This window comes from Drosophila albomicans, unplaced genomic scaffold (genome assembly GCF_009650485.2).
Source record: "Drosophila albomicans strain 15112-1751.03 unplaced genomic scaffold, ASM965048v2 utg000036l_pilon, whole genome shotgun sequence".
Lineage (NCBI taxonomy): Eukaryota > Metazoa > Arthropoda > Insecta > Diptera > Drosophilidae > Drosophila > Drosophila albomicans.
In genome coordinates, this window is record NW_026263483.1 from 35,001 (window position 1) to 41,103 (window position 6,103).

A 6,103-nucleotide genomic window follows, 5' to 3' on the forward strand; every position below is an offset into this window, starting at 1 on the left:
CATGAACATCGACATTTTGAACGCATATCGCAGTCCATGCTGTTATGTACTTTAATTAATTTTTTAGTGCTGCTTGGACTACATATGGTTGAGGGTTGTAAGACTATGCTAAATAAGTTGTTTAAAATTTTTCGGAATTTTAAGCACATTGTATATTATTGGATAATATAAGTGTGAATCTAAAAAGTTCTCGCTTAAGATATTCATAATATGAATTAATAAATGAAAATACTAAAACTCTGTTGCATGAGAAAATTTGAAGAATTATATGTTCTTTATTCATTTCAAATAATATTGAGGAATGTCTAGCATAAAATATATTATTTTATAAACTAGAATTGCCTCTTATTAACGAATATGGTATAAAAGAATAATTTTGTGAATATTATGGACCTTCAAGAAAAAAAATAGTATATTTCAAAATAGGCAGAGAATTGTCTATAAGTGTAATTAAACAACCTCAACTCATATGGGACTACCCCCTGAATTTAAGCATATTAATTAGGGGAGGAAAAGAAACTAACAAGGATTTCTTAGTAGCGGCGAGCGAAAAGAAATCAGTTCAGCACTAAGTCACTTTGTCTAATATGGCAAATGTGAGATGCAGTGTATGGAACGTCAATATTCTAGTATGAGAAATTAACGATTTAAGTCCTTCTTAAATGAGGCCATTTACCCATAGAGGGTGCCAGGCCCGTATAACGTTAATGATTATTAGATGATGTTTCCAAAGAGTCGTGTTGCTTGATAGTGCAGCACTAAGTGGGTGGTAAACTCCATCTAAAACTAAATATAACCATGAGACCGATAGTAAACAAGTACCGTGAGGGAAAGTTGAAAAGAACTCTGAATAGAGAGTTAAATAGTACGTGAAACTGCTTAGAGGTTAAGCCCGATGAACCTGAATATCCGTTATGGAAAATTTCATCATTAGAATTGTAATATTTAATCAATATTTATAACGATAGTGTGCATTTTTTCCATATAAGGACATTGTAATCTATTAGCATGTATGGAATTTATCAAACAATTTTGATAAGAGTTTATTTAAATTAGAGTGCTTGCATTTTAACATAAAATAAATTTTCAAAAATTTGATAAAGTGCTGATAGATTATATGAGTACAGTGCGTTAATTTTTCGGAATTATATAATGGCATGATTATCATTGATTTTTATGTTTATTATAAGCACTTGTATGATTAACAATGCGAAAGATTCAGGATACCTTCGGGACCCGTCTTGAAACACGGACCAAGGAGTCTAACATATGTGCAAGTTATTGGGATATAAACCTAATAGCGTAATTAACTTGACTATTATTGGATTAGTTTTTTAACTATTTATAGTTGATTAACGCAATCCCGGGCGTTCTATATAGTTATGTATAATAATATTTATATTATTTATGCCTCTAACTGGAACGTACCTTGAGCATATATGCTGTGACCCGAAAGATGGTGAACTATACTTTGATCAGGTTGAAGTCAGGGGAAACCCTGATGGAAGACCGAAACAGTTCTGACGTGCAAATCGATTGTCAGAATTGAGTATAGGGCGAAAGACCAATCGAACCATCTAGTAGCTGGTTCCTTCCGAAGTTTCCCTCAGGATAGCTGGTGCATTTAACTGTTGTATAAAATAATCTTATCTGGTAAAGCGAATGATTAGAGGCCTTAGGGTCGAAACGATCTTAACCTATTCTCAAACTTTAAATGGGTAAGAACCTTAACTTTCTTGATATGAAGTTTAAGGTTATGATATAATGTGCCCAGTGGGCCACTTTTGGTAAGCAGAACTGGCGCTGTGGGATGAACCAAACGTAATGTTACGGTGCCCAAATTAACAACTCATTCAGAAACCATGAAAGGCGTTGGTTGCTTAAACAGCAGGACGGTGATCATGGAAGTCGAAATCCGCTAAGGAGTGTGTAACAACTCACCTGCCGAAGCAACTAGCCCTTAAAATGGATGGCGCTTAAGTTGCTATACCTATACATTACGCGCTAAAGTAGATGATTTATATTACTTGTAATATAAATTTTGAAACTTTAGTGAGTAGGAAGGTACAATGGTGTGCTTAGAAGTGTTTGGCGTAAAGCCTGCATGGAGCCGTCATTGGTACAGATCTTGGTGGTAGTAGCAAATAATCGAATGAGACCTTGGAGGACTGAAGTGGAGAAGGGTTTCGTGTGAACAGTGGGTTGATCACGAGTTAGTCGGTCCTAAGTTCAAGGCGAAAGCCGAAAATTTTCAAGTAAAAAAAAGTAACTAAAATTTATATTTTGTCATAATTAAAAAAACTTGAATAATTTTGAACGAAGGGAATACGGTTCCAATTCCGTAACCTGTTGAGTATCCGTTTGTTATTAAATATGGGCCTCGTGCTCATCCTGGGCAACAGGAACGACCATAAAGAAGCCGTCGAGAGATATCGGAAGAGTTTTCTTTTCTGTTTTATAGCCGTACTACCATGGAAGTCTTTCGCAGAGAGATATGGTAGATGGGCTAGAAGAGCATGACATATACTGTTGTGTCGATATTTTTCTCCTCGGACCTTGAAAATTTATGGTGGGACACGCAAACTTCTCAACAGGCCGTACCAATATCCGCAGCTGGTCTCCAAGGTGAAGAGTCTCTAGTCGATAGAATAATGTAGGTAAGGGAAGTCGGCAAATTAGATCCGTAACTTCGGATAAGGATTGGCTCTGAAGATTGAGATAGTCGGGCTTGATTGGGAAACAATAACATGGTTTATGTGCTCGTTCTGGGTAAATAGAGTTTCTATCATTTATGGTAGTTTCTTGTTCCCCGGATAGTTTTAGTTACGTAGCCAATTGTGGAACTTTCTTGCTAAAATTTTTAAGAATACTAGTTGGGCAACCAGCTAGTTCTTTTAAATTATAACGATTATCAATTAACAATCAATTCAGAACTGGCACGGACTTGGGGAATCCGACTGTCTAATTAAAACAAAGCATTGTGATGGCCCTAGCGGGTGTTGACACAATGTGATTTCTGCCCAGTGCTCTGAATGTCAAAGTGAAGAAATTCAAGTAAGCGCGGGTCAACGGCGGGAGTAACTATGACTCTCTTAAGGTAGCCAAATGCCTCGTCATCTAATTAGTGACGCGCAATGAATGGATTAACGAGATTCCTACTGTCCCTATCTACTATCTAGCGAAACCACAGCCAAGGGAACGGGCTTGAATAATTAGCGGGGAAAGAAGACCCTTTTGAGCTTGACTCTAATCTGGCAGTGTAAGGAGACATAAGAGGTGTAGAATAAGTGGGAGATATTAAATTTCGGTTTAGTATCGACAATGAAATACCACTACTCTTATTGTTTCCTTACTTACTTGATTAAATGGAACGTGTATCATTTCCTAGCCATTATACGGATATATTTATTATATCTTATGGTATTGGGTTTTGATGCAAGCTTCTTGATCAAAGTATCACGAGTTTGTTATATAATCGCAAACAAATTCATTAATGAGAGAGTGCATTTATGTGTTCTTAAATTAAAAAATTTGGTATAACTCCAATTACTCAGGTATGATCCAATTCAAGGACATTGCCAGGTAGGGAGTTTGACTGGGGCGTACATCTCTCAAATAATAACGGAGGTGTCCCAAAGGCCAGCTCAGTGCGGACAGAAACCACACATAGAGCAAAAGGGCAAATGCTGACTTGATCTCGGTGTTCAGTACACACAGGGACAGCAAAAGCTCGGCCTATCGATCCTTTTGGTTTAAAGAGTTTTTAACAAGAGGTGTCAGAAAAGTTACCATAGGGATAACTGGCTTGTGGCGGCCAAGCGTTCATAGCGACGTCGCTTTTTGATCCTTCGATGTCGGCTCTTCCTATCATTGTGAAGCAAAAATTCACCAAGCGTTGGATTGTTCACCCATGCAAGGAACGTGAGCTGGGTTTAGACCGTCGTGAGACAGGTTAGTTTTACCCTACTAATGACAAAACGTTGTTGCGACAGCATTCCTGCGTAGTACGAGAGGAACCGCAGTACGGACCAATGGCACAATACTTGTTCGAGCGAACAGTGGTATGACGCTACGTCCGTTGGATTATGCCTGAACGCCTCTAAGGTCGTATCCGTGCTGGACTGCAATGATAAAATAAGGGCAATTGCATTGTATGGCTTCTAAACCATTAAAAGTTTATTATTCATTTAATAGACGACGATGGATGTGATGCCAATGTTACATATAACATAGTAAATTGGGAGGATCTTCGATCACCCTGGTGCCGGCGCTAGTTATATATTAAAAACATTATTTAATACAATGACAAAGCCTTGAATCAATTGTAAACGACTTTTATAACAGGCAAGGTGTGTAAGTGGTTGAGCAGCTGCCATACTGCGATCCACTGAAGCTTATCCTTTGCTTGACGATTCGATAAAATATATATGTTTAAGGCATATATAAAAAATATATATATTATATTTATATATATAAATATGCAAAATTGTATGCATAATTATTAATTATGTGTTATACAATTACGCATATAAGAAGAAAATTTATATAATATATAAATATATTATATATATATAAATAAATAATATATCTATGTGTACAAAAATATACTTGTGTATTTTAAATATGCATTTATTTAGTATGCGTTAGTTATATATATTTATTTGGTAGCAAAAGGAACGCCATTATATTAGTGGCGAAAATTAATAATATGCATACTAAGTATATCTAAGTATACAAAACACTTGCATATTTTATATATGCATTTATTTATTATGCGTTGGTTATATATATTTATTTGGTAGCAAAAGGAACGCCATTATATTAGTGGCGAAAATTAATAATATGCATACTAAGTATATCTAAGTATACAAAACACTTGCGTATTTTATATATGCATTTATTTATAATGCGTTGGTTATATATATTTATTTGTAGCAAAAGGAACGTCATCATATTAGTGGCGAAAATTAAGAATATGCAAAGGTATAACTATGTGTACAAAATACTTGCGTATTTTAAATATGCATTTATTTAGTATGCGTTAGTTATTATATTTATTTGGTAGCAAAAGGAACGCCATTATATTAGTGGCGAAAATTAATAATATGCATACTAAGTATATCTAAGTATACAAAACACTTGCATATTTTATATATGCATTTATTTATTATGCGTTGGTTATATATAGTTTATTTGGTAGCAAAAGAACGCCATTATATTAGTGGCGAAAATTAAGAATATGCATAGTATATCTATGTGTACAAAATACTTGCGTATTTTATATATGCATTTATTTATAATGCCGTAGCAGCAAAAGGAACGTCATCATATTAGTGGCGAAAATTAAGAATATGCAAAGGTATAATATGTGTACAAAATACTTGCGTATTTTAAATATGCATTTATTTAGTATGCGTTAGTTGTATATATTTATTTGGTAGCAAAAGGAACGCCATTATATTAGTGGCGAAAAATTAAGAATATGCATAGTATATCTATGTATACAAAATACTTGCATATTTATATATGCATTTATTTATTATGCGTTGGTTATATATATTTATTTGGTAGCAAAAGGAACGCCATTATATTAGTGGCGAAAATCAAGAATATGCATAGTATTATCTATGTGTACAAAATACTTGCGTATTTTATATATGCATTTATTTATTTATTGCTTGGTTATATATATTTATTTGGTAGCAAAAGGAACGCCATTATATTAGTGGCGAAAATTAAGAATATGCATAGTATATCTATGTGTACAAAATACTTGTATATTTTAAATATGCATTTATTTAGTAAGCGTTAGTTATATATATATTTATTTGTAGCCAGAAGGACGCATCATATAGTGGCGAAAATTAAAAAATATGCATGGTATATCTATGTGTACAAAAATACTTGTGTATTTTAAATATACATTTATTTGGTACGCAATTACATGAATTTGGTAGCCAGAAGGACGCCATCATATTAGTGGCGAAAATTAAAAATATGCATGATATAAAAAATTATATATACATTTATGTATGTACTATATGAACAGAATACTTGCGTATTTTAAGTATGCATTATTTCATACACAATATGTGTTGGTAGC

The 6,103-nt window shown here is 34.0% G+C and overlaps 2 non-coding genes across 2 annotated transcripts in view; both read left to right on the forward strand.

Moving 5' to 3' along the window:
* LOC117577487 (5.8S ribosomal RNA) overlaps positions 1-98 on the forward strand; it is a 179-nt gene extending 81 nt beyond the window's left edge. Inside the window, exon 1 of the ribosomal RNA XR_004573255.1 lies at positions 1-98. This exon is cut by the window's left edge and continues 81 nt beyond it. This is a non-coding gene — a ribosomal RNA (5.8S ribosomal RNA).
* Positions 99-455: 357 nt separating this feature from the next.
* On the forward strand, positions 456-4,417 carry LOC127566239 (large subunit ribosomal RNA). The gene has a single exon (XR_007955514.1). It is a non-coding gene; the product is annotated as a large subunit ribosomal RNA (ribosomal RNA).
* The last annotated feature ends 1,686 nt before the right edge of the window (positions 4,418-6,103 follow it).